The sequence below is a fragment of the Tupaia chinensis genome, unplaced genomic scaffold, assembly GCF_000334495.1.
Source record: "Tupaia chinensis unplaced genomic scaffold, TupChi_1.0 Scaffold138235_1, whole genome shotgun sequence".
Lineage (NCBI taxonomy): Eukaryota > Metazoa > Chordata > Mammalia > Scandentia > Tupaiidae > Tupaia > Tupaia belangeri.
Window position 1 is genome coordinate 535,796 of NW_006198133.1, and position 9,819 is coordinate 545,614.

Here is a 9,819-nt window from a genome sequence, read left to right on the forward strand (position 1 = left end):
CCAGACAGACAGAGAGAGACAGAGAGACAGATAGCGAGAAATCACCCCCCAGGGGAGATGACCACACCACAATCCCTTCTCCTCCATTCTCCTCTCAGGCTCTTGGGCACGCACGCACACGTACCTGGCGTGAGTTTCAAGTCACTGGGTCCAGGACGCGAACCGTGGTTGACTACATGGGAGTCCAGCGACATAGCCATTATGCCAACTGCTGCTCCTAAAACCTGAAATTCTTACATATCTCCCAGAGACGTGTACAAGAACGCTTATAGAACTCTATTTATGAGTCCAAAATTCTCCAAATATATGTTTTCCTCACACAACAGAATAGTATATGCAACGCGCTTAAGTTATTTACAACTACAGACAATATAAATCTCACAAACACACTGTCAAATAGCAAAGCCAGACACAAAGTAACGTATGCTGCATGACCCCAGTTAGACAAAGTGTAAGAGGACAGTAGTGTGTATGTACTAGCCAGAAAAAAGCAGGTCGTTGTCCTCGAGAGGGTTGTGAGCAGACAAGGTCACGAAGGCGCGCTTCTGGAGGGCTGTGACCGGGGTCTTTGAGTGCAATGCCATGGCACAGGTGCATGCCTTCGGGAGTCCTGACTTACAGCAGCTCGCGCTTCCTCTCTCCATGGAATACTGCAGTTAAACTTTGAAAATACACTTAGCCTAAGACTCAGTGACTTCCTTACTTCCACAGAAATCAGATGACTAGTAAGTAAAGATCACATACAAAATGCTTCAAGAAAATTGCAAAAGCGGGGACCAGCAGTTAGCGTAATGGCTATGTCGCTGGACTCCCACATAGTCGGCCGCGGTTCGCGTCCCGGACCCGGTGGCTTAGAACTCACGCCGGGCGCGTGTGCTTGCATGCCCAAGATCCCGAGAGGAGAATGGAGAAGAAGGGATTGTGGCGTGGCCATCCCCCCTGGGGGAGGGGTGATTTCTCGCTTTCTGTCTCTATGTCTTTCTCTGTCTGTCTGGCGAGCGCACGTGCCCTATAGCAAAAACTTCTCCCCCCCCAAAAAAAAAGGAAGAAAATTGCAAAAGCAGGATGCCTTTTCACTAGCAGGTATGTGGCTGAACATGGTATACTGCATTGCATTCACGATCTAGAAACACGTGACAGCTAAATAAAATTGTCGCATTTCTACCAGCCTACTCAGCACTGCGCTGAGTACATTATTAAGTGAGACAGTCCACGAAGAATGCGAACTCTGACTTGGTACTGTACAGTGGCCCACCTGCGTGTGCACGTGTGCATGGAGTATGTGCTGAGGCCAGCGTGTTGATGACACTGGCGAGATGGGGCTGCTGCACAGGGTGGATAAAAGAAGGGGGAGACCCTCAGGCACGTGCACGAGATCACACACTTAAGAGGTCCAGCGTGTTTAAAAGTTTCCTCTTACTCTGCTTTCCGGTATGTGCAAATGTGCATTTATATACACAGGCATAAAGTGACGAATTAAAGTCTGGACTTTTTTTTTTTTTTTTTGGGGAGGTTTTCGCTATAGGGCGCGTGCACTCGCCAGACAGACAGAGAGAGACAGAGAGACAGAAAGTGAGAAATCACCCCCCAGGGGGGATGGTCACGCCGCAATCCCTTCTCCTCCATTCTCCTCTCAGGATCTTGGACATGCACGCACACATGCCCAGCGTGAGTTTCAAGCCACCGGGTCTGGGACGCGAACCTCGGTCGACTACGTGGGAGTCCAGCGACATGGCCATTACACTAACAACTGCTGGTTCCCAAAGTCTGGACTTTTAAATATTAATGTTTTTTTTTTTCATGGTTGTGGGCATTTTAAACTTTGTTTTTCATACATATAAGCATTGTTTGAATTTATACAATGTCTATGTGCAAATAACTTGGCCACATCTACAGTGAAGGTCTTTGCACTATAAAAATAAACTATGATAGGCAAAGAACTGATTACTTATGAGTCCTTTTAAATAAACATTATTAAAAGGCTATTGAGGGGGGCCAGCAGGTGGCATATTGGTTAAGTCACTGGACTCCCACATGCCAATCACAGTTCGAGCCCTGGACCGGGTGGCTTGAAAAGCATGCATGTGTGCCCAAGATCCTGGGAGGAGAGCAAAGAAGAGATTGCCATGTGGCCATGACCCTGGGGAGTGATTTCTCACTTTCCCTCTCACTGTCTCTGTCTCTCTGTCTCTCTTAGGTGAGTACATGTGCTCTATGGCAAAAACCTCTAAAAAAGGCTATTGATTTCTTTGGGAATGATATTTTAAAGTGAGGTGCTACTTTGTAGAAAAATAATTACAGTGTTAAGTTTTGTATTAATAAGAAATGGTAGAATTGTTGATTTAGACTTTTGAAATCAGATAAAAATAAAACACATAACTTTCAAATCTGTAGAGAGAGAAGAGTGAAATAATGAAAACTCAGTTATTCCAGTACCAGGCAACAAAGGAAAAAAAAAAAAGAAAGAAAGAAAGAAAAGAAGAGCATGGCAGTCAGTAAACAAAGCTAAAATGCAAGAAATTGGAGCTTCCAATACGATTGCACTGGTCAGACTTTTCCCCTTTTCCCAGAAATGATGAGGTAATACTTGGGTTTCTCATATTCTCGTCTCTCTCTGCCTCTAGCACACCTCACAGCAAAAGTTAAAATATATGCAGTGCCCAGCAGGTAGTGTAGTGGTTAAGATGCTGGAGTCCCACGTGGCCAATCACAGCTGGAGTCCCAGGCCAGCAGCTTCAAACTCCTGCTGGGTGCGTGTGCACGCGTGCCCAATATCCTGAGAGGAGAATGCAGGAGACCCTTCTTACAACATGGCCATCCCCCCTCCCCCCGAGGGAGTGATTCCTCACCTTCTGTCTCTCTATCTTTCTAGGGAGTACACATGCCCAATAGCAAAAATCTCTCTCTCAAAAAATAAATAAATATATATATATATATGTATATATATATATTACTATTGATGGGAACAATATTAATTTTCCATTTTCTTTTGCATTCAACTCTCTTTGCTCAGTTCTATAAAATCAAACTTTATTTGATGTATTAAAGTTTATTTTTTTATTTATTAATCAAAGTTTATTATTTTTTAAAACAGTATGCTCTCCAGATTTTAAAATTATTTACACATTTGATGTTGCGTAAATCAAGAACAATCACAGAGGACTGCCACGTTAAGCAAGTTCGGCTTGCGCTCTTTTACATACTCTCTCTATAATCATTGCACAGATAAGGGTGCAGGCATTAAAACTAAGTCCCAGAAGAAAATAGTAGCGAGAATGCTGTTAGACATTTTAATTATGGCCCTTAATTCTCCTACTTTTTTGTACAGGGAAACCCACATTAGAATGTTTATTCCGTCAGAGGGAAAAAATCATGTATGTAGCACTAATGAATCAATCATTTAAGACCACTCATTTTCATTCTTACCTATTATTTGTTGCTTTGGGAAGGTTAAATCTAACTATAATTAATAATTGAAAGTATTATTTCCACTTTATGAAGCTATTTTTATCTCCTTACTGAAAGTACCAATTCCACTTTATGAAGCTATTTTTATCTCCTTAATTAGGAAGCCATTTGTTTCCAGCCTGATAAATGCATGCGTGTCCTTTTAGTAGTAACTTAACTCTCCTTGAAGCAGATTTGGCAAATCTTTTTTATACCATCTTATTATATTTTATTCATAATAAAATGCCAATTTCATAAAAATATTTTTTAAAATTGCCTATAACCTGACTTCCTAAATATAATCAGGCTTATCTGTTCATTTAATAGTCTTTTGTATATTTTTATACATATTCACAATTGTACAATAAAACTTAGGTTATCTTACACATTTAGAGGCTCATTTTCTTTTTTGTAGACTTATTTAATTTAATTTAATTTAATTAATTAATTCATTTATTTATTATTTTCATTTGACTACTGACAGAGAGAAGAGAAGGGGAAAATGAGAAAGTAAGCAGCCACGTCTCGGACTCGAACCGTGGTCTACCATGTGGGAGTCCAGCACTCCAACCACTATGCCACCTGACAGCCCTGAAAACTCATTTTTCTAACCTCATAACTTTTTAATATTGCCTCATTAATAAATAAATACATATCTATAATTAGATATTTTATCATTTTTCTCTTAGGATACATTGTTAACACCACAATTACTCTAAGTGTTATTTTGGTATAGTTTGATGTTAATATATTTGATATACCTTTTTATTTATGTAATCTTTTGATACATTTGATTTATATAAATTAGGTAAATGATGTCCCAGGTTCGTATAACATAGTCTGTTATTAAAAAATACATAAATTGTAAAAAACCTATACTTCTTTTTTTAATTTTAAAATAGGCTTATTTACTATTATATATTTTATTTGGAATACTTCAAGAAACAAATTAATTACAATGATTTCAAAATGTACTCTCTGGATTGAATGAATAGCCTTTCTAATTAGAACTAATCAATATCCAGAAATGCACGTAGACACTAAGCCAACTCACAAGTAAAATCACCATGTGAATAAACCTCGAGGGTGGGGACCGGGCACGCCCAGTGAAGGCACTGTGCCACCCTGTTTCTTGATAACATGATTCAGAGCAAGAGTTAGACTGCTGTTGCTAACGACTTAAAACTACGATCTTTGTTACTATAAAAGAAAATTCAGTTTAATACAAAGAGATGGAAGATTTCAGGATCCTTGATCAGAAGCTTTTGGTGCTTGTCGTACTACTTTAGTTAGACAAATGTCCCAGTAAGACTAAGAAGACTTTCCTTCACCCACTGAAGACATCCTCTAAGACATGCGTGAACAAGGCGGTCTGCAAAAACTAGTTGGTCATCGAGGTGTTACCAATACGGGACTCCTTACGACAGTGCTGACGTTTTACAAGCCTTAGCCAGAGTGACAAAAACAAAACGCTTAGAGTAATAGTTATGAATACAAGCATAATTTGGTTTTTGCCTTTTATTTTTTAAGAATTATTTTATTTAACTTTATTTATTTTAATTTGACCAGAGAGGGACAGAGTGAGACAGAAAGAGAGAGAGAGGAAGAGAGAGAGAGAGAAAGTGGAAAAGTGAGCCGCCAGGTCCAGGACTTGAACCGTGGTCGGCCACATGGGAGTCCAGCCCCCTTAACCATCATACCACCTGCCAGCCCTGTTTTTGTTTTCTATAAATAATTGTTTCTGAAATGCTAAACATGGGTTCCAACTGTGATTAGTTCCTGGTGGGTGGAGCTGCAGGCACATGGGGGATGATCTACTGATTGACCTTCTCCAAGCACTCCTTGGAAGCCGTCGGACTTGGCTTGATTGTGGGAGAATCTGGTGTCCAGCTTGCCGGGCAGACTTCTCCCTGGCTTTCCACAAACCAGAATGCTTTCACCAAGGGTCTCTTCCACGCTTCGGACTGCTGGAAGTCATCGACACTCAGGTGCTTGATGACTCCACTGGGGTCCACCACGAAGGGGCCTCTTAGTGCAAGGTCGGGACCTCCTAACCACACACCGTAGCCTTGAGAGATGTGTTTAGTTCATCTGACAAGACTGTGATGTTCCTGTGGTCCAAACCGCCATTCTTCCTTGCTGTATTTATCCTGGCCAGATGGCTAGAGTGGGGGTCCACTGAAACCACAGCACCTTCACAGTTCAGCTTGTGAGATTCATTTGCTTTGTCAGGAAAAACAGTAATTTCTGTAGGACATGCAAAAGTAAAATCTAAAAGATAGAAGAAAAGCACCAAATATTTGCCCTTAAAGTCATCAAGGCTTAGGTCTTCAAACTCACCTTTTACAACGGTTGTACCTTTAAAATAGGGCACATGCTGGGTGACAGCGGGAGCCCGGAGGGAGGAACTGGTGCTAAAGCCAAACTTTGCTTGTCCAGAACCAGACCACGAGAGGTTTGTCAGGCAAGTTCTTCCAGAAGCAGCAAGCCCAGGAGCTGCAGAGAGGCAGAAATGCCCCAAGGAATGGTGCTCACACGCCTGACGACCGAGACGCGACCGAGACGTGGAGCACCTTCCCACAGCCCCAGCCATCTCCAGTCTCAGGGTCTGTTCTTAAATAATGCCTTACATTTGCTAATGACCCAACACATTTTATTTTTTGTCTGTACAGCTAACTAGGCAAATTCGAATGCTCCTAAGTATAGTCCACACAATCCTGTGTCTTTTTATTGGTTTCACTTTTTAAAAGGCAGTGTGTGGAGCCAGCGGTGGTGTAGTGGTTGGAGTGCTAGACACACTTGTGACTGACCATGGTTCTAGTCCCAGACCCACTGACTTGAAACATGCCGGGCATGTGTGCTTGCATGCCCAAAATCCCAAGAGGAGAATGAAGGAGAAGGAATAGTGGCATGGCCATCCCCCTTGGGGGGTGATTTTTCACTTTCTGTTTCTCTGTCTCTGTCTCTCTGGCAAATGTGTGTACCCTATACCAAAAATCTCTAAAATAATAAATAAAAATAGAAAGAGAGTGTGGCTGACACCTCTTTAATGTCTGTTTAATGTCTGACACCTATCTAATGTCTGTTTTCTCTTTCTTAAATGAAGAATCCCATCTTCGTTTAAAGATCAGTGTCCAGTAAAAATACTCAATCTCCCAGCCTCCCTTGCAGCGAGGCTAAGTGCCAACCTTCCCAGTCGCTCAGCTATGAAAGCAGACGCTCTTGTGTGCTGGTATTGGAGAAACAGAGCCAGGGCACCCTCATCTCCCAGCTTAATTTCCCGATTCTACACGGAAATCAGCTGTGTTTTATGGCCATCGGTCATCCCTCCAACTTCCCTTTTTTCAGGAGTCAACCAATCCATTCTGAAACCCTATAGCATCACAAACTGTCTCTTGGGTTGGGTGGGTAGTACGGATGTGTAAATTCAGCCTAATTATAGCAGAATAGAGAAGCTGTGATAGACAGGAGAACACACGCACTGCCTAAGGCATTCATGTTCAACTTTTCAAGAACTGTTTCTAGTCAAACGCTCAAGTTTATGGGCTTTATCTATTTATTTGTAGCCAGTCATTTACTTACGCAGTACCATTCTCCTCCAGGCTAAGCGTTGTGTGAGATGCTTTGGAAGATTCTGTACAGTCCAAGACCACCGACTTGAAGAAGATTATAGCTTACTGTGGGTTGCAAAATCAACAGCTACGTGCCATGGGAAGCAATGCAGCAGTATGACATTACCTACTGAGGTACCAAGTATTGCCCACAAGGTAGGACGATGTTTGGAAGAATGTATGAGACTCAAAGCTGAAGGAAGTGGGAATGTTTACGAGAGGTGGCCCTTGAGCTTAGAGCACAGAGAGTGGGTAGAATTCGGACAGAACAAGATGAAGAACAGTGGGAGACCAGAGAAGGAATCCAGAGTGGAGACACTAAGATTGGGAACGAGCCTCGTGTGTTCGTGTAAGACAGCAGAGATCAGCTTCAGAGAGAAAAATACGCATTTAGGAAAATAGTAGAAAGTAGGTTTGGAAGAGTAAGGGAGACCAGTTTACAGAGGACCTCAGAAAACAGGCTATTAGGATTCTACACAGCAGGAAAATCTCAAAAGCTATGAAAGCAAAAGGACATGGACGGCAGGGCCCCAGGCGGTGTGGTGATTAAGGTGCTGGACTCCCATGTGGCCAACCGTGCTTCGAGTCCTGGACCTGGAGGCTTGAAAATCATGCCAGGTATGTGTGCGCCCACAGTCCCTAGAGAAACTAGGAGGAGGGACTGCAGCATGGCCATCCCCTGGGTATGGTTTTCCCTCTCTCTGTCTCTTTCTGTCTCTATCCAGTGGAAAAAACTTAAAAAAAAAAGGAACTTTGAGGGCAAAAAAGATGATTAAGAAGAAAACAAAAGTGGATACTTTCCTGAGATAACTATGTCGTTCATTCATCCATTCACGGATTTCTACAGGCAATAGAGGTTTGGTAAGCACCTACTACATTCCAGGGAATAAGCAAGGTCGGGGAGTCACTATCCTAAAGCGAGCAAGCAAACAGAACCCACCCAGTTAGAGTATGCAAGTTGAGGTGAGAGTATCTTCAAATACACCTCAAAGTCTCCTTGGCTAAGTGCTCTCACGCTGAAATCCTGCGGGGGAAATATCACTCGGAGAACACTTACTGAGGTTTCGGGAGTGCTAGCTGATACAATTAAATACCAGAAAGGCAAGGTGTGAGCCATGGAAAGGCGGAAGTAAACATGCTATTGCATTTGTAGATAATAAAGTTGTTTTTCTCAAAACTACAACTACGATAAAAGAATATAATACTCTAGGTAGATACAAAGCTGAAAAACTAGCCTTATGATACGTAGCCCATTATAAAATATAATAGACGGAAAGGATCCAATTTCAACTAAGGAAGTTCAGAAGTGTGTAAAATCTACAGGGAGAAAACTGTGAAGTCTATGGAACATACAAGAGAACTTTAACAAGTGAAAAGACATACCTTTTCTTGCTTAAAAAGACTGAAAAGTATAAGGGTGTCATCTTAAATTGGCCTGTAAATTTATCATGCCCACATTTAAAATAGTCTTTCTGTCTTCATACATAAAAGGGAATAATAATAAAACCTACCTAAAAAGATTGCTATGAAAATGAGTTTCGTATCTGAGAGGACTGAGTGTCTGGTGAGCACTGTGTAAGTTTCTGATAAACAGCGGGTGGGGACGAGGCTGGAGGACCTGCCGCAGTCACTGCTCCGGCCTGGTCTCCTTTGGCGTCTGTGCGTTCGGTCGCGCACCGTAGGGAAGCGGGACAATCGAGTGGCATCCATGAACCCAATAGCAATGGCCAGATCAAGAGGTCCAGTCTTCAGGACCAACGATCCAGGATGATCTGAACCGGCCAGGGCCTACCTGGGGAGAAGTGAAAGAGCAACTAGAAAAGAAAAAGAAAGGTTCCAAGGCTTTGGCTGAATTTGAAGAAAAAATGAATGAGAACTGGAAGAAAGAACTAGAAAAACACAGCAAGAAATTGTTAAGTGGATGTGAGAGCTCATCCCAAAAAAAGACAGAAAAAGAAAAAAGAAAAGAAGAAATCTGGTAGGTATTCACCCTCTTCCTCATCGAGTTCTGATTCTTCCAGCAGCTCTTCAGATTCTGAAGATGAGGAAAAAACAAAAAAGAAAAAGAAGCATAAGAAACAGAGTAAGAAGAAGAAAAAGAAGGCCGCCAGTTCAAGTCCTGACTCAGCATCATGTTAAGAAAAATCAGGATGCCCTTTTAAAGAAAGTGCAATGTCTAAGGGAATTTCAACTGTGAAAATTATGATATATTTATTAAAATGCATGAATTTCCCGTTTTTAGAATTATTCCTGGACTTTTCAGTAGCCACTCAGAGGCTGCTGTGTAAAGGGCCACGATTGTTGCCTGCTGCTTGAACACCCGGTTGTTCTGTTTTCTTTCCTCTTCCAGTGCGTGGTAACTGGGAGATAATACACTGCAGTCACACGAGTGGCTAAGATATTTGGGAATCAAGTTAATATTCTGGACTAGACGTACCTAACGATGAGTCACCAGAAACTGTGTCTGGATGCATCGTTGAGATGAAATCACTTGGCTCTGATAGCTCATGGGTCTAGTTAAAATTTTTGAAGTAGGGATTATGTTGATACTTAGAAATCCTTACTCTGTAGATAAGTGTATTTTAATTTTTTTTCTCCCTCATATACTTTTATTTACCTGGGAAAGGTGCGTTTAGGGTGAGGGTGGGTGGTTTGCTATTTCTTTAGCTAGCAGAACAGCGTGCCTTGGATCTTTACACAGTCACCATGCTTCTGGGAGGTCAGAGCTGGGTGCCAGCAGTCCTGCCCTTACTGAGCTTAG

The 9,819-nt window shown here is 42.0% G+C and overlaps 2 pseudogenes; one reads left to right on the forward strand and one right to left on the reverse strand.

The window, feature by feature from the left end:
• Positions 1–5,261: 5,261 nt before the first annotated feature.
• LOC102489309 (thioredoxin-dependent peroxide reductase, mitochondrial pseudogene) lies at positions 5,262–6,945 on the reverse strand (annotated as a pseudogene).
• A 230-nt stretch (positions 6,946–7,175) lies between these two features.
• Positions 7,176–9,140, forward strand: LOC102480211 (protein FAM133B-like; annotated as a pseudogene).
• The last annotated feature ends 679 nt before the right edge of the window (positions 9,141–9,819 follow it).